The 21,327-nt window shown below is 43.1% G+C and overlaps 1 protein-coding gene across 2 annotated transcripts in view; it reads right to left on the reverse strand.

The window, feature by feature from the left end:
• Positions 1–21,327, reverse strand: part of ZFAT (zinc finger and AT-hook domain containing) — a 321,691-nt gene that overhangs the window by 261,962 nt on the left and 38,402 nt on the right. The gene's annotated exons all lie outside the window — the stretch shown is intronic.

The following is a 21,327-nucleotide window of genomic DNA, read 5'->3' on the forward strand; positions in this document are numbered from 1 at the left end:
AAGCTAATCAGTAAGACAATGTCTAGAAGACTGAGCCCCATAACATAGGATGAAAGGGGCTGTGGCATTTCATCTACCAGATCCAGCTTGTCAACACCACTTTGAGTATGTATTTGAGAGCAGGTAGGAAAGTCATTAAACTTGATGTGCACCCTTTCTCCCTCCCTTTTCCCTCTACCATAACCAACAGAACCCAAGCCCTACAAAGGGTAAGTGCTCAAGAAAGTTCTGAAGTGAATCAATAAAAATCATACTATGGTTTGTGTTTTAAATTCAGAGCCCCTCCACCTATGTTGACTCCTTCCCATCAGAATTCAAACATACCCAAGTTCTCACCTCTCAAAAAACATAACCCCACTTGTCCAGCTCCTACTCCCCATCTCGCCCCCATCCCTCATAGACAAAGTTCTTGAAAGAATGATCTTTTAACTTCATATTGGCTCATGTTGACCTCTCAAATCCTCTCCTCTGGCTTCTGCTCCAGTACTTCTCTGAAACTGCTCCAGCCAGGGTCTCCAACAACCTTCTGGTCCTTAAATGAACACTTCTCGGAGTCGGGATTGTACTTGCCTTCTCAGCAGCGTTGGGTTCTTACTGGGTACGAATACTCTCTATTCTTTACTCTTTTTCTTGGCTCTCATGACATCACCGTTTTCACATTTCCTTTCCACGCCCTGGACTGTCCACCTCAGTTGGCTTTGCCAGCCTCTTCTTTTCTGGCTGTTTCTTAAATGTGGATGCTTCCCAGGACTTTTTCCCATGTCTCTGTTCTCACCATACACAGTCTTCCTGGGTAACAGCGACATGGATCGTGGATTCAATTACCATCTATATGCTGAGGCCTCCTAAAGCCACACGCAGTCCAGACCTTCCTTCTTAGCTCCAGACTCATACACTCTGCCTACTTGTTTGTGTCACTGACACCCAAAAAGGAACAAACCCAAATCTCACTCAGCATCTGCACCAAATTTACCTCTCATGCTCCAGCCCTGATGCCAGTAGAATGGCAATACCTTTCCACCAGCCACTCAAACAAACAAACCAAGGATACATCTTCACTTCTCTGCCTCCCCAATCCCCTCTCCCTGATCAGTAAGTCCTTCAGAGTTCCCCTCCTAAACACCTCTTCACCTGCGTACTTCTCCCCAGCCCCACTCCTGAGAACTGTGCCTCATCAGTTTCCTCTAGGATCATGGGAACAGCCCTAACCAAGCTCTCTCTGCTCCCCTCTGTCTTGCTATTTCCAATCCAGTCTCCTCTCTGCAACCTGATAAATTTTTCTCAAAAGGGTCTTTGAAGCTTCATTTATTTATTGCTGTGTCAGATCATTTCTTTTTTTTTTTTTAATTTTACTTTAAGTTCTGGGATACATGTGCAGAACATGCAGGTTTGTTACTTAAGTATATATGTGCCATGGTGGCTTGCTGCACCTATCAACCCGTCATCTAGGTTATATCAAACTTTATTTTTAAAGGAGACCTGTCTTACTAAATTAAGCCTTCCCAGAACCGCTGGGTCAACCAGGTGAGAGCAGCAATGCTTTGGAGACACAGAGCAGGTGCCATCATGAAGCCCTCATCCCCTCCTCTCTCCCATCTCAGAGGAAACTTTGGGCTCTACAGAACTGTGTGAAAATCACAGTCCTCAGGGTTCAATCTGGCCACATTGATCTCCTTTTTAAAATGCTCCAAGTCACCCATTATCCTCTGATCAGATTCCTGAGCACAGTGGCAAGACTTCCCAGGACCTGGCTCCCACCTCTCTCCAGACTCGCATCCGCCCAGCCCCTCGGCTCTTTGCTACCACGCAATTATTTCATTCCTGAGCTCATCGTTCTCGCACTGCAAGTCTGTGAGCTCTGGCCCCCTGTGCTCCCTTCCCTCTCTTCCTGGAGCTAACTCCTGCTCTAGTCCTTCTGGTCTCAGCTCTGATGCCATATCCCAGACCTTCTGGAGCTGGGCTAGGGTATCACACAGCACATCAGGCTCTCCACTCTGGCCCTGAGTGGCGGTTGCAGTTAAGGAGCTGAGATCCCCTCCAGCAAGCTCTAAGGGGAGGGCCCTCCCGCCACCGCCTCACCCAGAGGTCTGGGAGCCTGACACCCATTCAGTGCACGCCCCAAGTGTGCCTCTGTCTCAGGTACACGTTAGACTTGCCCATTCACAAAGTCCATCGGACTGTCACAACTGCTTCACCCCAGTTGACAGGTGTGAAAGAGTGACACATAATCAAGACTACACAAAAAGTGGCCGATCCATGACTGAAACACGTGGTGAAATCATCTCTATGCCCTTGCAGGTCTCATCATGATTGACTGCAAAGCCTCACTGGTTTGGGTTAATTGTGGCAAAGGCCAATCTAAATTAAGGAAAATGTGCCAGGTGTGGTGGCTCATGCCTGTAATCTCAACACTTCAGGAGGCAGAGGTGGGTGGATCACTTAAGGTCAGGAGTTCAAGACCAGCCTGGCCAACATGGTGAAACCCCGTCTCTACTAAAAATACAAAAATTAGCTGGGCCTGGTGATGGGTGCCTGTAATCCCAGCTACTCGGGAGGCTGAGGCAGGAGAATAGCTTGAACCCGGGAGGTGGAGGTTGCAGTGAGCTGAGATCACACCATTGCACTCCAGCCTGGGCGACAGAGTGAGACTCCATCTCAAAGAAAAAAATTTAAAAAAATAAAAAATAAATGAAGGAAAATGTCATTATACTTTAAAAATATATACAACTTATTGTTATCAGTGACATACCTAATTGCAGCAAAGTGTTTCTTGGAAGAATCACTTTAGGGAACAGCTAAGAAGTCTTTGTAATCAGCCTGCTGGTTATTTGTAAAATAGTGCTTTTCACAGTCTCTCACCTGGGGAGGGGAAGAGGGGGTTTGGAGATTGCTTTGCCCCAGAAGCATCTGTCTCTCCTCAGCCTGGGCACCAGCCTGCCCAGTCACAGGGAGAAGAGAACCCACTTATCCACCTTTTCCTACTTGCCAGGCTCCTGGGGAGGCAAATCTCCACCCAGGGCTGCCAGAATTAAGACTGCCTTTCCTTTCTGGCCAAAAGGGCACACTGGTTTCTTATTGCAATGGCATAGAACATGTGGCTATCACGAGACGGTGACAAGGACAGGCCAAACAGGTTTCTTGCTCCTCCGTTTGTTTTCTATTGCTACATAACACATCACTGCAAACTTAGTGACTGCAAGCTACACAAATTTATTATCTCACACTCCATGGGTCAGAAGTCCGGGCATGAGTTAACTGAATTTTCTAGTCAGGGTCTCATCATTTTAATGGGTAGTTGCTCTGCATTCCCCTCTGAGGCTCAAGGTCTTCTTCCAAGCTCACTTGTGGTTGGCAGAATTCACTTCCTTATGACCGTATGACTGAGGCCCCCATCTTTTTGCAGGCTGTTGTTCTTGCTGGCTGTTGGCTGGAAGCAACTCCTAGAGGCTAAGAGTTTTTTTTTTTTTTTTTTTTTGAGATGGAGTCTTGCTCTGTTGCCTAGGCTGGAGTGCAGTGGCATAATCTTGGCTCACGGCAACCTCTGCCTTGCAGGTTCAAGCAATTCTCCTGCCTCAGCCTCCCGAGTAGATGGAATTACAGGCACCCGCCACCATGCCCGGCTAATTTTTGTATTTTTAGTAGAGATGAGGTTTCATCACATTGGCCAGGCTGGTCTCGAACTCCTGACCTCAAGTGATCCACCCGCCCCAGCCTCCCAAAGTGCTGGGATTACAGACGTGAACCACCGCGCGCAGCCTGAAGGCTAAGAGTTCTTTGTCACATTGATTTCTACACAGGCCCCCTCACAACAAAGCAGTTTACTTCTTCAAAGTCAGCAGGAAAATCTTTTGTACTTCAAATCTCTTCCTTCAGGAAGGGCCTACTCTCCTTTTTTTTTTTTTTTTTTTTTTTTGAGACGGAGGCTTGCTCTGTCACCCAGGCTGGAGTGCAGTGGCCTGATCTCGGCTCACTGCAACTTCCACCTCCTGGGTTCATGCCATTCTCCTGCCTCAGCCTCCCGAGTAGCTGGGACTACAGGCGCCCGCCACCAGGCCCGGCTACTTTTTCATATTTTTAGTAGAGATGGGGTTTCACCATGTTAGCCAGGATGGTCTCGATCGCCTGACCTCGTGATCCGCCCACCTCGGCCTCCCAAAGTGCTGGAATTACAGGCGTAGCCACCGCGCCCGGCCAGGAAGGGCCTACTCTCTTGTAAGGGCTCATCTAATTTGCTCAGGATAATCTCCTTTTGATTAACCTTATGTCACCTGATTTGGTACATCAATTATATCTGCAAAATCCCTTCACCCCTTTACCTAATTGTGGGAATGACATCTACCACATTTACAGCCCTGCTCACACTTGAGGGAAGGGAATCATATGGCATGTTCACCAGGGGTGGAGCCTGGAATTCTGTCTACCACGTTTCCCTGGTCTAACTCCTTAAGACGTGCAATGCCAAGCAGGATCCAGGTATCCTTGCACTGCTCTTGCCATCTGCTGGGTGGGATTCTGCAATGGTTAAGACAGTCCTGGACCCTAAAGCTGGCCTAGCTTGCTTGGTTTCGAATGCAGAAAGGTTCTGCCCTGAGTCTACAGCTGAGTGAATGTTCCAGTAAGGAGGTGGGAGAGGTAATGGTCAAAGCTGGGTTAAGACTTTATTACTTTCTCTATGACAGAGAAAGGGAAAAGAGGAGTTAGTGAGGACATGAGATCACAATGTTCTTTGACCTATTTTGGTTAGCAAAAAGTGCCGTGGACTCCCCAGTTTCACAGTGATGTTCAACATGGGCAAATGTGATTTCTAGGCAGAGGAGCTTTTATCAGATCATAAAAAGCCAAAGTTCAGGATTTTGCTTGCTGCCTTGCAGGTTTGCAATCTAAGGTCCCACTGAAGGGATTTCCTCAAGGGTTACCAATAATAGCATTACTTTATTTACTCATCCAAAACATCCTGTGAGATGAGTATATTATTATTATTATTCCCATTTTATAAGTATGGAAACTGAAGCTCAGAGGGGTTAAGTAACCTGCTTAGTCACACAGCTATTTAGTATAGAAAGATGGGGTTGGTTGCAGCCTGTCTGGCTCCAAAGCCTTTGCTGGTTACCATTTATGAGGCAGTTTCTTAGTTTTTCACATCAGCCCCTTTGCCTGTGCTCTTCCTGCTCTCTGGGACTCTGCCTAATACTTTACAAGAAAGCCCCTTCCAGGTTTCATTGGCCCTGAGTGTAAAACTTCTTTAATTTGGAATCTACCATTCTATTGATTTCCTCTCAATTCCGCTCTTTGCAGTACATTGAAAAAGCAACCAACCAACCAATCAATGAAAAGAACCTCCTCCTTTTGCAAGACATTCAAATGTTTAACAGCAGCTCTCATGTTCTCTCTAGGACTAAATCTTGCTAGGTTTTCTCACCATTCCTCACATGACTTGATTTCCTGATCATCTGTAATTCTATTTGCCCTCTGGTTAATCTTTGATTTATCATTTTCTGCTGAAAACAAGATGCCCCAAATTGAAGACTGTTTGTGCTATGTCTAAAGCGTAGAACACCGCAAGACCATCACCCACCTGATATGGATAATATGGCTGTGTTAATGTACCCTAAAATCGCATTAGCTTTTTAAACAGCCAAATCACATTGTTGGCCCGTATTTAAATTGCACTTGGCTAACACTTTGGGTCTTTCTCCACTAAACTAATGTCAAGCCACAGCCTCTCAATACTGACCTTGTGTTGCTGAACTTTTTTTTAACCTAGTTTTCATTTCCTTTCTGCCCTCTTTTGGAACATGTTCAAATCCTTGTTAAGTCTGAATCTCCAATGCAATGTCTTAGTTCTTCCCCCAGTGCTGAGTCATCTGTACAGTTCATAAGTAAGTTTTTTAGCTCTTCAGCCAGATATCAATCAAGCGTTACAATGGACGAGTTGAAGAGTAGAGTTATTTAAGGTTGTTATGACAAGTTAAATAACTGAACAATTAAAAATTGTTAATCCCTTAATTGAACTAGAATCCACGCTTTGTGAAAATTGAGCTATAATATGTCTGCGACATTCCCTTTATTCATGAACTTAGTGATTTCCTTAAAATGGAAATGAGATTAATGATAAATAATTTTCCCTAGAAAAGCTGTGCTGATTCTTAGTCACTACTAATGATTATAAACTACCTGTTAAAAATCAGAGCCTAATGTTTTATCAGGGATTGATACTATTATAATTTGTTCCTGGAATATACCTTTTTTCTAAAGATCTTTTTTTTTTCTTTTTGAGATAGGGTCTTGCTCTGTTGCCCAGCTTGGAGTGCAGTGGCATGATCATGGCTCACTGCAGCCTCGACCTCCCAGGTTCAAGTGATCCTCCCACCTCAGCCTCCCAAGTAGCTAGAACCACAGGCACATGCCACCACACCCAGCTAATTTTTAAAAATTTTTATACAGATGAGGTCTCACTGTGTTGCCCAGGCTGGTCTCAAACTCCTGGACTCAAATGATCCTCCCACCTCAGCCTCCCAAAGTGCTGGGATTACAGGCGTGAGCCACGGCACTCAGCCTCTAAAGATCTTTAGAGTGTTTGAAAACCTTGTTTAAGCATCCTTTCTGAAATCTTATATAGATTATTAATTGGCTTATATGAATATTTCTCCTAATAGATTTTTAAAAAGCATTTAACACTATTCTTTTAATTTGAAATACCGAATCAGCAAGGTCCTAACAATGTCTCTAACTACTATTATTTATTACTCACATCCCTCCAAAATATAGCCAAATACACATAACAAGTTTGTGAAATACATTTATAGAACTTGTAACTGTGAAGAACAAATTTAGGTAAATCATGGCCTTCAGGTCAGCTGTGATGGAATCTAGGCCACTTGTTTTTCTTTGTTCTTATTTTGAGATAATCGTTTCCTCCCTTTTTTTACAGCTCTGTAATTTTGTGTATCTAATTCCTTTTTTATTATAATGAAGGCATCATCATCATATTACCAAGGAGACCAAAGATGTAAATTAATCTGAAGCCTCTCTGGTCTCTGGGCTGGTGGATAGCCACCTGGGCTTTGGTCTTGATGAAGTCCAGAATTAATGAAATGTGGATAACAAGAATCAAAGCTTATTTCTGATAATAAATGTGCACAGTTTGTTCAGCTAGTTAGATCTGTCCATAATATCAGAAATATCTGGGATTTCAGAAATATCTGGGGTTGTGGTAGTTTTTAAAGTATTTTTTAATTTAACATATATTACTTAGACAAGTGCATAAAATTTATATGTACAGTTTAACATACGGTAGTTAAGTGAAGACCCAAGCAATCATCCCCCAGGCCAAGAAACAGAACATTAAGAGCAACACAGAGGTCCTCTCTCTATTCCTTGCTATAATAACAACCCCCTCTTCCACCCTCCAGAAGTAACCACTTGCCTTTTATAGTAATAATTTCCTCACTTTTCCTTGTAGGTTTATTGCCTGAGGATGCATCCCTAAACTGTGTGTATTTGTTTTACATGGTTCTAGACTATTTAAAAATGGAACTGTATTGTATTATTCTTTGAAACTTAATTTTTTTCCTCAACATTTCATATTCATCACATTGTTGCATTAAAACTGATTTGATTTGCTTATTTTCCTGCTGTAATCTACGGTATGAATATACCATATCATGGGCATTTTGTTTGTTTCTGGTTTTCGGTAATTACAAAAAAACAAATGTTGCTTTAGACATCCTTTTACACTTATCTTAGTGAATGTACGTATGAGTATCTCTAAAAAACATGGAATATTCAACTTCACTATACAACGTGACACTGTTTTCCACAGCAGGTTTACTGATTCACATTCTTATCATCAGGATTATGAGTTTCTAAATCTCCACATCCTAGCCAATACGTAGTATTGTTAGTCTTTTTAATTTTTACCAATCGCAGGTGTGTAGTTGTGTTATGTTATAATTTTAATTTGTATTCTTCTGATTAACGTTGAGGTTGAGCACTTTTCATATGTTCTTTGGCCATTTTAATATCTCTTCTTGTGAGGTACATGTTCAAGTCTTTGCCTATTTTTTTTCCTATCAGGTTTTCTGCCTTATTTATTTTTAATATTTCTTATATATTCTGTATGCTAGCCCTTTTAACCTATTTCTTGTTTAGAAAAAAAAAAAAAAAAGTGCAGCCTACTGCCAGTGCTCATTTCTCGGGGCAAATGGGAAATGGGTGAAAAAATTATATATGTTACAAATGTGTCCTCCCACTCTGTGGCTTGTATTTTAACTCTTTTTGTGGCATCTTTTGAAGAATGGAAATTTTAATTTTTACTATAACCAATTTATAACTTTTCCTTTGTGTTTAGTGTTTTTTCTCTCTACATAAGATATCTACTCCAAAATTATTAAGATATTCTCTTATACTACCTTCAAAAGCTTAGTATTTAGCCTTTCACAGTAGATCTTTGTCTTGATCCATTCAGCTACTGCAACAATACATCTTAGACTGGGTAATTTATAAACAACAGAAATTTATTGCTCATGGTTCTGAAGGCTGGGAAGTCCAAGATCAAGTTGCCAACAAGTTTGGTGTATGGTGAGGGCCTGTTCCTCATGGACAGTGCCTTCTATGTATTCACATGGTAGAAGGGGCAAGGGAGCTCAAGCCTCATTTATAAGGGCATTAATACCACTCATGAGGGTAGAGCCCTCATCAATCACCTCCCAAAGGCCCCATCTTCCAACACCATCAGATTGGGTATCGGGCTCCAACATATGAATTTGGGGGGGACACTAACATTCAGACCAAAGCAGTCTTCAATCCACTTGGAACTGATTTTACATACAGTATGAGGAAGGAATAAAATCTCAATGTTTCCAATATGAACAATTTCCGGTTGTTCCATTATTATTTATTAAAAATGTTATCCTTTACCTATAGCCACTTCTGTCATAGATCAAGCCCATGTATGTGAAATCTAAGTTCTCTATTCCGTTTCATTGGTCAATTTTTATTTTATTGTATTTTTTCCCCTCATTTTCTATACTCTAGAGGAACTACTTGCAGCCTGTTTTTAAAATCTTTGCATAAATACTGCATCATCTTGATAACTAAAATACTGTAATGTATCTTGATATCTGATAAAACAAATCCTTCTACATTTTTCTTTTTCTTCAAAAAGTAGCTTCTCAAATTCTACAAAATAAAATCAATTGGAATTTTGATTGGGGTTGTGTCAAATCTACAGATCAGTTTCGGAGGAACAAACATTTAAAAAATATTCATTTTTCTATTCCATAAACATGGTATAACTCCTTTATTTGGATATTTTAAAATATCTCTCAGTAAGTTTTAATTTTTCACCTTTAGAGGTCTTCTGCATCTTTTCATAGATTTATTCCTAAGTCATTAATGCTTTTTAAATTATATTACGATTGGTATCTCTTTTTAAATTCTACTTTTAACTGTGTTTTTACTGGAATAGAGAAATACAATGTTGAATAGAGAAATACAATGTTTTTTGTATACTGGTATTTTTGTTATCAGTAATAGTTTAGCTGTAGTTTTTTGGATTTGTTAATGTATATATAATAGCATCTAAGAAAAATGACAGTTTTTTCCTTACAACTCTTGTGCCTTATATTTATGTGTCTTCCTTATTTCACTGGATAGGCCCTCCAGTACAACATTGACTAGAAGTACAGACTTGCTCCTAATCTCAAAGTGAAATATTTTTTAAAAAAATAATTATTTATATATTTTAAATGGCAAATAAAAAACTGTATATATTTATCATCTAAGATATGTTGTTTTGAAATATGTAAAGCTGGGCATGTTGGTGCATGCCTGTAGTCCAAGCTACTCAGGAGGCTGAGGTGAGAGGATTGCTTGAGCCTGGGATGTTGAAGTTGCAGTGAGCCGTGATTGCACCACTGCACTCCAGCCTGGATGACAGAGCAAGACCCTGTCTCAAAAACAAACAAAAATGTATATATACATTGTGGAATGGCTAACTCAAGCTAATTAACATATGCACCAAAGGAAAATCTTTTAATGTTCTATCACATACTATAAGATTTGCTGATAATTTTATGTTGATATGTTTTATCAAATTAAAGGAGTTTCTTTCTATTTCTAGCTACAAAGGAGATATATAATGAATGTCACCTAATGCTTTTTCTGCATCAACCAAGATGATCATTTAATTTCTTCTTTAGCAGGTAAATGTGGCAAATCACATTAATTTATTTTCAATAAATGTATTTTTATTTAACACTTGCTAAATACATTTTTTTTTTCGGGTTCCAGACTTAAACAATTAACTGCAGCAGGAAAGAGCAGAACATGGGTGGATGGGACCTGAAATATACCTACTCAAAATGACAAGCAGGGTTTTGAAACTTCTCTCCCACTCTAAGTGCTGAAAGGAGGCTGTAGTTGAGTTGGGATTCAAGTGGTCTGAAAACAGTTTCCCATCCTGGAAGCACTTTTCACTGGGGTCAGGGGGCTCCAAGACCAAGTGCTGGGGAATCCTAATGGACAGATAACATCAAGGACAAAGGTCCTCAGCAGGTTCAGAACCCTTAAAAGTGCTGGATCAGGACACCAGTCGGGATACGTGGGTTGGGGCAGGAGGAAGGGAATTGACAAGAACAAGGCAGAGACCCAGTCCAAAACTGGGACAGCAGCATGAACTTGTGACCAACACAGGAACCACAGTAAAATGTGAGCTATTAGAAGAGAACACTACATCAGAATCTGAAAAATAGTAAAAGTGACCCAGAGAGATGTAATTGGAGCTACTTAAATCTCTTATCTCACATGAGGATTGATTTTAGGAGCTGGAAGTAGGGCTGTACCTGCAAAGACAGATCAAGTAGCGCCAGGTGGGGGAATGTGAAGGCAGTTGGGGATTGAGATAGACTGGGCTGCCTGAAAAACTTAAAATCCCTAGAAAAGGAGGCCTGGACATGGTTTGAAGCTCAGACCTGGAAAATATAAGAGAGAGAGAAGTAGCATGAGTTTGGTGGCATTAGCCTAACCCAACTCTTTCCAGAGGAAGCTGATTCATTCAAAGCCCAGTGCTACAGAAGACCATTTCCCTCAATAAACTATGAAATGAGAACGTGTCTCTTGCACACCAGGGAATCCACCTGGCTCATGGTAGACTTAGTACATGTTTGTTGAATTCTTGAACTAGCTGGAGTGCCCTGGACACATTTCTTTTTTTCTCTTCACTCCTCAATTTCTTCCTCTACCAAATGAGGGGATTAGGCTAGATCAACTCTAAGATCTCCCTTAACTTTGTCTTCCTTCATTCCTAGTGCTTTGCATTCTTTCAGGCCTTCACCACTGCTCACTTTTGCAGATCTCCTAGCTGGGACCCCTGCTTTCTGCCTTGCCCACCCCACACTGCTGTCTGAGCTCTCTCTAACATCTTAATCTATGTTACTCCTTTCCTAAAACCATTCAAACACCAGCCTCTGTAGCCAAAAGTCAAACTCCTGAACCTGCCACAAAAGGCCCTACATGTGCCAGCCTCTGCAGTCCTCTCTTCTGTCCAGTGACTTACCTCACATGGCACCCCCGCCCTTGAGCCATCTTGAACAACTTAGAGTTATTCAGATGTCTCTATTGACTGTTATTGTTCTATAAAATGGGGATATTTACAAGGCTGTCATGAAAAGCAAATAAGAAATGTGGAAACAAATTCTAAATGATCTATTTAGATAACTAATTATCTAATAACATCGCAAATGTTAAGACTGATGGATCCTGAGTGTGTAAGTCAGCTTGGGCTGCTAAAACAAAATCCCGCAGACTGGGTGGCCTGAACAAAAGACATTTATTTCCCACAGTTCTGGATGCTGGAAAGTCCAAGATCAAGGTACTGGCAGGTTTGATGTCTGGTGAGAACTCACTTCCAAGCTTGTGCACAGCCATCTTTATGCAGCGTGCTCACATAGCAGAGAGGGAGGGCATGCATGTGAGCCAGCATGCATGTCTTCTGGTGTTTCTTCTTATAATCCGATTATAAGGGCCCTGCCCTCAGGACTTCATCTAAGCCCAAGTACCTCCACAAGGTCCCATCTCCAAATACCATCACACAGGAGGTTAGGGCTTTAACAGATGAATTTGGGGGTGGGGGAAGATATAATTCAGCCCATAACACTGAGCAAAGGGATTATGGTTGATAGTGACTTTTGGTATCCAGTGTCCTGCTCCAGTAGAGCACCTATGGTATCAGGAAGTTCATGTTCAAAACAAGGTATTCTGTGTGTAAAAAACTACCTATTTTTTCAGGAGGCTGAGGCGGGAGGATCGCCTGAGCCCAGATGTTCGAGGTTACAATGAGGTGTGATCGCACCACTGCACTCCAACCTGGGCTACAGAGTGAGTCCCTGTCTCTAAAAAAAAACAACACAAAACCAACGAACCAACCAACAACAACAACAACAACAACAACAAACCTATCTATTTTTGGGGGGCAGAGGGAGGGTGGTAGGAATAGAAGAGAAAGTTGAGGATTGTTGGGAAATTAGGAGGGAGAGACAGGCAAAAGCCAATTCATGGAGGGGTCCTGTATTTACGAAAAAAAGGTGAATTATAACTCATGAATGACTAGGATCATGAGGAAACAGGTTCACTGACACACTCGCACATGACTGGCTGTTAGCTTTAAGAGCTATCTAAATTCTCCCCCTAATGATCTTACTTTTGGGAATTTATCCTAAGAAAATAATCCAAAAGATCAGGAGAGGTATGTGTCCAAAGATATTTGTTACATTATTTATGATGATAAAAACTGGAAGTAACTCATAGTGGAATAGTTAAGTAGTTATTAGCTAAAGAGTTTCTGAATGAACCAATAAATGCTTGTTGAGTATAAAGTAAAAATGGGAACAGTGAAGTCCAGGTTCACAGAATGGAAAAATCTATGAAGTAAAATAAACAAAATACTAAATTATAGCTATATAACACTGCAACTATATAAATACCGTGAAAAAACTGACAACACTAGAAGTAAATATAGATTAAAATGACAACAGACTATTTGTTACGGTGGCGTAATTATGTGCCACTAAGATATTATGCTTAAAAAGACACTGCCTTTTTGAAAATGAAAAAACAACCAGTCCTGCACAAGGTAATCTGGTTGGCCTGTCTGCAGCACGGCCTCACAAAGTAGACTTTGTTTGTCCCAGCCTGAATCAACACTTGGCTTTCAGTAACACAAGTGAATTGATGAAATATTTGGGGTTAATATAGTGGAAAGAAGTATTTGTTTTATAATGAAGCCCAGAACAATGGTCACTGGGGAAGCAGGGCGAAAAAGGAAGAGGATTTAAACTGCTAAATGAACTACACGCTCCAGGCCAAAGCATCCATTATCGCCTACAGGCAGGATGAGAAACAGAGTCCTTGTGAATAAATAAACCAAAGGGAACCTAAACCATCAGATGATGCCCGAGCGGAACTATGTTTACCCTCACTTAGAACAAATACTGAGGAGAAAGAGAAGCAGATATTTGGCAACAGTTATGACATTACTGGATTTATAGCTCATCTAGTAATAAGTTTCCTCAAAGGAGAGTTGTCAAATTTCAGAGCTGGATAAGGGGACCAAGGTCAAAAGGGGTAGGTGATTAGGCCAAGGTCATCCAGTCAGTATACAGCATGGGAATATAAACATGGGCTGCCGGTCACACGACTGCACGTCCAACTCCAGGACTGCCCCTTCCCAGCTATGTCTTAATCAAGCATTCCCTCAAACAGATATTAAGACAACGTGTGTTTCAAACAAGTCACTCAGTCTTGCCTGCCGTCAATTTTCTCACCTGTAAAATAGTACGAGGCCTCTGCTGTGGTCCTCTGTGGCTGTCCACCCACCTCACCCTTCTTCAAAACACCCAGAAGAGCCACCTGTCACCAACCCTTAGCCCATGGGCTCTGAATAGGCCCTGAGCCCAAGAGCACATCATATTCTCAGGGACTTGGGTGCTGGGTCAGGAAGGATGTGGGACCTGATGAGAGGGGCTGAGGGGTGAGATCTCGGCAATGACAAAGGATGCAGCAAGTCCTCTTCGCCACTGGCTTCAGCTGCCATGACCTCCATCTTGGCCAACACACGCAGTCAAAGAACAGAGCCAAGAGATGGGAGATGGAGAAAGCGGGTCTCGGAGATAGGGCAAAAATCGCAGAACCAAGTTATTCCTGAAGCCAGCCTTACCTTTTTGGTTGTTGAGCCAATATATTCCTTTTTTTCTGTTGGTGTTTGTTTTACCTAAGCAAGTGTGAGGGATTTTTGCTTTCATTTTTTATTTCAATAGCTTTTGGGGGCTGGGCGTGGTGGCTCACGCCTGTAATCCTAGCACTTTGGGAGGCCGAGGCAGGCGGATTGCCTGAGCTCAGGAGTTCAAGACCAGCCTGGGCAACATGGTGAAACCCCGTCTCTACTAAAATACAAAAAAAAAACAAAAAACGCCGGGCGTGGCGGCATGTGCCTATAGTCCCAGCTACTTGGGAGGCTGAGGCAGGAGAAGTGCTTGAACCTGGGAGGCAGAGGTTGCAGTGAGCCAAGATCGTGTCTCTGCACTCCAGCCTGGCGACAGTGAGACTCTGTCTCAAAAAAAAAAAAAAAAAAAGCTTTTAGGGTGTAAGTGGTTTTTGGTTACATGGATGAATTACATAGTGGTGAATTCTGGGATTTTACTGAGTTCTTTTTGGCTTAAGATAGTTGGATTTCCTGCCTGGTGCGGTGGCTCATGCCTGTAATCCCCGCACTGTGGGAGGCTGAGGCAAGCAGATCACCTGAGGTCAGGAGTTCAAGACCAGCCTGTCCAACATGGTGAAACCATGTCTCTACAAAAAATACAAAAATTATCTGGGTGTGGTGGCACATGCCTGTAATCCTAGCTACTTGGGAGGCTGAGGCAGGAGAATCACTTGAACCCAGGAGGCAGAGGTTGCAGTTAGCCGAGATCACGCCACTGCACTCCAGCCTGGGCGACAGAGCAAAAGCAAGACTCCATCTCAAAAAAGAAAAAAAAAAGATAAAAGATAGTTGGATTTCCTCTCACTTGCAACCGAAAGTTTCTGAGAATCACCTCCCTTATGGAGAGAGAATGCAGGTACAAGTGCCAAGCCTAGCATCTGGCACATGGTAATTGTTCAACAAATGTTGACTTCACTTTCTTCTCTGTCTTCCTTACTGGGATTCCATCTCTTTTTTCTTCACTTCTTCTTTCATCACCAAGTTTCCTCCTTCCTGTAGGGCTCTTTCCCTACCAGTCCTCTTTTCCTGGAAGCACAGAGATAAGCAGCTTTCTCTGCCTCCTTGTAAAACTCTGCCAGCTAAGACTCTGGCATAAGCCTCAGTGAGCTCTGCTCTAGACCTCAACATCCCCCCTGCACATTTCTTTGAAATGAGACCCCATTAATCAGAACTCCTCACACTTATACAATATTTTACCATGGGCTCTCACCTCCAGATTCTCATTTGGTTTGACTTTAGCCACGTGCAGAGGCAGGGCAAGGTGTTCTTGTGATCATAACCATGACTCAAATGAGGAATCAAACGTTCAGGAACGGGACATTACTTGAACACAGTCACGGAGTGAGTAAGTTTGGGAACTGGGACACAAACACAGGTCCCAGGGCCAAACTCACTGCCCTCCCCGTTCTCCAGCATGGTGCTGTTTCCTTCATTTAGAGTGAAACGCTCATGTGCAGTGGATGCTGTGGTGCTCCACCTCCAATCCCTCTTCAGGTCCGGTGCCCTGCCCTCCAGATGCTGGGCACACTGCCTGCCGATTTTCACAGCTGCACCCCTCTCTGGGAACTGTGGTCAGTGGCAGGGGCTGCCCCACCTACAGTTCTGCTTCCTCCTAAGGGGCAGCCCACGGCCAGTGACTGACCTTCTTGCTTCAATTTAGGACAAGTGAAGGGCCAACCCTGCTCCAGAGCTCCCTGCAGGATCCTGAAAGCTGCCAGGTTTGGGACGCCTGGAGTGAGAGGCAGCTCCACAAGCGCAGTTGCTGTGCTAGCTGCTCTTCCACTGTGGCCACAGAATCCAGCAGATGTGAAGGTATGTAAAGCCTCTATGGCAGATAGGAATGCTGTGAGTGGAGGCTTTGGGTTGAGTACGGCCTCAATTACAACCAAATCACAAGTCAGCTTCTCCCTCTGCCCATTCCCACCTTCCTTCCTTTTTTTTTTTTTTTTTTTTTTTTGAGACAAAGTGTCACTCTTGTCGCCCAGGCTGGAGTGCAGTGGCGCAATCTGGGCTCACTGCAACCTCTGCCTCCCAGGTTCAAGCACTTCTCCTGCCTCAGCCTCCCGAGTAGCTGGGACTACAGGCACCTGCCACCACACCCGGCTAATTTTTGTATTTTTAGTAGAGATGGGTTTTCACCATGTTGGCCAGGCTGGTCTCAAACTCCTGACCTCAGGAGATCCACCCACCTCAGCCTCGCAGAGTGCTGGGATTACAGGCGTGAGCCACCGCGCCCAGCCCTTCCTTCCTTCTTTAGAGGCATATTTCCTGAAGCACTTGAGTAAACTTTCTGCATTCCACTCTCCAGCTAAGAGTCTGTTTGCAGGGATTCCTGTCTAAGGCAGTTGGTAAGAGAAGTGATCCTAGGAAGCACACTCTAAAATGGGATTTTAGGCATGAACTACTTGCTGGCCAGCTGGCAGGGAAGATTCCACCACTTGTGGTGGGTGGGGTATTGGCAATGTCCCGCTGTCACTGGCAGTGAATTGGGATGGGACACTGGTGACAGGGGACGTGCTCCTGTCTCCTGGTATACTTCCGGCACTAGAGAAGAATGGTACCTAAAAAGACAATGGAATTGAGGGCTTTTGCAGGGTACCAATGATTTGATGGAAAGAGATAAAAACAGACTCAGGATAAGTGGCAGACATCCCATCCTGTTTTGCTGGGGTGAATTGTAGCAGATATGTCCTGGGGCTGGAGCTGCCAGTGGCAGTGGCTGCCTCCTGGTGATGCTGGTTTCTCTCCCTAGTACAGTCATGGTCCCGAGGGGACCAGAGAGGGGAACAGCTCTCTTGGCAATTCAGATCAGCATTGTGGCTTTGGTTATTGTTCCTGCAAGCTCAACAGAGATCGATTTCTTCAACCCTTTCAATGATTCTGCAACTGACTGCTGATCAATCTGAAGTCAAATCTTCTGATTTCAAAACCTATATTCTGTCCTCAACACCATGTGATGACTAGGAGACTTGAGATTCCACGAACTCAAATGAACTAAATCAAGGGAAGGAAAAAGTATTGAAGTTGCAAGGATAAATGAGTTCAGTTTTAGACACAGGAGCTTGATGTACTAGTAAGACAGCCTGAGACCATCCAGCAGAAATGTGAGGGGGATTGGCTCTTATTAGCCTGGGGCTAGGAATGTAGATTTGGAGTTCTTTGCTAGAAAGCATGATCCTGGGTATGATCACCCAGGATGAGTGCAGGAAGAGACCAGGACTACAGGTAAGAAAAAAGATGCAGTGGAAAAAACAAAACAAAACAAAACAAAACAGTCATTTGGGAATAAAACAGTTGGGTTCAACTCTCCGCTTTACCTCCTACTAGCTGTGTGATGTTGGGCAAATTACTTAACCTCTCTGTGCTTAGTTTAAGAGTCAGCACTAAGCGTCTTGCTTTACTGGCTCCAATCTTTGGTTCTGTTTTGGGGAAGGTAGAGGAGGCTTGTTGCCTAAGCTTGCTGTCCCTAGGCTTGTTGCCTCATGTTTGCAAAATGGCTTTTCATGGCCCTGGCCATTGTGTCTACATATAACCATGTTCAAGACAGAAAGAAAAGAAAGACATGGAATGGAAAAGCTGGTTTTCCTCTTACTAGGAGACAACTTGTCTCTGGCAACTTATCAGCGAATGTGTTCTTATATCTCATTGGCCAGGGTTGGGTTACAAGACCACTCTTTGTTGCATGGGGGTGCTGGGAGAGCAAATGTTCCATCAAGGATTCGTTTGACTGATACTGATCATGATCCATCCTGATCCGTGGCACATCACTGCCCCAAATAAAAGCATGATGTGGTGGTCCACCTCAAGGTGGGTGCTCCACCTCAGGGAAACAGTGATGTGGTGCTCCACCTTTGGGGCAATGATGTGTCATGAATCATGATGGATCCAGGATCCATGATCCACAGCCCATCACTGCCCCAAATAAAAGCAGTCATGTTAGCAAGGGAGAAGGGACTGACTATTGGAGTGACAAACAACATTGTCTATCAAAACTCATGAAAGTCTTTCTTTAGGGAAAGGTATACATTTTGAATGCTAGAATTCAGACACGAGGCAGGACTCATCAATAGAGGAGATGGCTTTACCAATGCTATATATTTGTATAGCACTATAAAGTTTATGAAAACTTACACAGGTTCTTATTTGACCCTCACAACAGACCTGGGAGGTAAGTCGAATTTCCATTTTGCAGATCCAGCAAGAGGGACTCAGAAATCATTAAGTGAGAGAAGGGTCAGGCCTCATTCTGGGCCAACATTCTTCCTACTGAGCCAGGTAGATTTGGGACCCCCACGAATAGGCAGCTACCTTGATGTAAATCCCAGGTTACCTCTTCTTCCACCACTGAAAGGCCTGGAACCCCAAGATTCCTATTATCTGGGACATCAAAATTCTGAACAGTAGTAAATTGCCAATTCAATATTGATAGTTTATAGCAAATCAAACCTTTGGTGGAGGGAGGATGGTGGTATTGAAAGAGAGTTGTGGTTTAGTATATGACCATAGGCAAAGAACATAATTATTCATTTAGGAAAAAAAAAATCAAGAAACAAACTGAAGAGTTGCAGGAAACTCTACAACTGAATTCATACTTAGAATTGAATTTTTAAAATAACTTCCCAGCTGGGCACGATGGCTTATGCCTATAATCCCTGAAATTTGGGAGGCTGAGGCAAGTAGATCACCTGAGGTCAGGGGTTTAGACTAGCCTGGCCAACATGGTGAAACTTCTACTAAAAATACAAAAATTAGCTGGATGTGATGGCAGGCACCTGTAATTCCAGCTACTCGGGAGACTGAGGTAGGAGAATTGCTTGAACCTGGGAGACGGAGGTTGCAGTGAGCCAAGATCATGCCACTGCACTCCAGACTGGGCAACAGAGCAGGACTCCGTCTCAAAAAAAAAAAAAAAAAAAAAAAACAGAGGCCGGGTGCGGTGGCTCATGCCTGTAATCCCAGCACTTTGGGAGGCCGAGGCGAGCGATCACGAGGTCAGGAGATTGAGACCACGGTGAAACCCCGTCTCTACTAAAAATACAAAAAATTAGCTGGGCGCAGTGACGGGCACCTGCAGTCCCAGCTACCCGGGAGGCTGAGGCAGAAGAATGGCATGAACCCAGGAGGCAAAGCTTGCAGTGAACCGAGATCATGCCACTGCACTCCAGCCTGGGCAACAGAGGGAGACTCCGTCTCAAAAAGAAAAAAAAAAAAAAACCAAACAAAAAACAAACAAACAAACATCTTCCCATGGACTATAAGCAATGCAAAATGCTAAAGAACATCCATAGGGAAGAAAGTCAGAACCACACCATTGATTTGGTAAACACAACAATTCTATTGGCAGGCCCAGATTACAAGGGATTAGAATGAGAGAGGACCACACTTATCTCATTTCTATCTGTTCTCTGTTGGAGAATCACTCAGGAATCACCCAGAAGACTAGATAAAATTATCAGTCCTCTCCCATATATTGGAGAAGTTGCAGGAGTGGCGGGTGAGTGGGGGTGTGAGTGTGCAGATTTCTCAAGTACCTACAATGTGCAAAGCAGTACTAAATGCTGGGAGGAATAAAGGCGTGAATGAAAGTATCCATTCATTGATTTATTCAGTAACTATTCATTAACAAACATTTATTGAGATGTTTTATGTGTGCAGCATTGGGCTAGGTTCCAGGGATACTTTTCAAAAAGCAGTCTAATTGGTGAAGGAAGGAGGGGGATGGGATTACAATGAGAACATACGAGAATTTTAAATAAACATCTGCTCAAGGCTACAAGACAGGTGCTAACTGCTGTAAATACTAAGGGGAAAAATTCCAGCTGGATCTGGGATCCAGGAGAGGCTTCTTTCCTAAGTAAGCTGGGAATTGAGCTTGGTCTTAAAGGATGGTTAGGATTTTGACAGTATGGATGAGCAGACACCGGAATGGATCACATGTTATAGTCTTTCCTGGTCTTTTATCTTAGAGGAGACAAACTGCCTATAGCAGATGTCAACAATGCACACAACTCTCCATAGTGAGACAAAGAGCCTGGTATGTACAGAAAGCCCTGCTGATTGGTGTTTCTCAAGCTCAAATCATTGTACTTTATCCTTTCCACTCCACAAATATCTATTGAGCCCCTACTGTGGGCTGAGCACTGCATGAGGCACTGAGGATACAACTATGAATGATACAGGCACAACCAAGACCTTCAAAGGACTGAGGGTATGATGGGAGGGAAGACAGAGCAAGCATTTGTGATACATGCATCTAGAGTTATGACAGTGGAAGAATGAGGGCTATGGAAGCACGTAGTAGGGGAGCTTAGCCCAATCTGGATTTTCTGTGCAATAAATCACAACAGGCCAGGCATGGTGGCTCACACCTGTAATTCCAGCACTTTGGGATGCTGAAGCCGGCAAATCACGAGATCAAGAGATCGAGATCATCCTGGCCAACATGGTGAAACCCTGTCTCTACTAAAAATACAAAAATTAACTAGGCATGGTGGCAAATGCCTGTAGTCCCAGCTACTTGGGAGGCTGAGGCAGGAGAATCGCTTGAACCTGGGAGGTGTAGGTTGCAGTGAGCTGAGATCGTGCCACTGCACTCCAGCCTGGCGACAAAGCGAGACTCCGTTTCAAAAAAAAAAAAGTAAAATAAAATAAATTAATTAATCACAACAATAAGCACTTATTTTTCAACAATAAGTCACAACAATAACCACTTATTTTTCAACAATAAGTCACAACAATATGCACTTATTTTTCTCATTTATCAGCCCATGATCTTTTGGGGAGCTCCACTTCAGGTCGCAGGTTGGCTAAACTTGATTCAAGGTTCATATTAAGGCCAGATCCCCTCCACATGTCTTCACATTTTTTCTGGACCAGCAGCTATTCAGTTCTCTCTCTCTTTCTCTCTGTATGTGTGTGTGTGTGTGTGTGCAAATGTGTGCTTTCCACAGGACCACAAGAGGCCAAGCCAAACTTCTCAAATACGTTTAAGGCCTTTGTTTGTGGCCCATCTTACAACACCCCATTGGCCAAAGTAAGTCATGAGCTAAGTCCAACATCAAGTAGGT

This window comes from Pan paniscus, chromosome 7 (assembly GCF_029289425.2).
Source record: "Pan paniscus chromosome 7, NHGRI_mPanPan1-v2.0_pri, whole genome shotgun sequence".
NCBI lineage: Eukaryota > Metazoa > Chordata > Mammalia > Primates > Hominidae > Pan > Pan paniscus.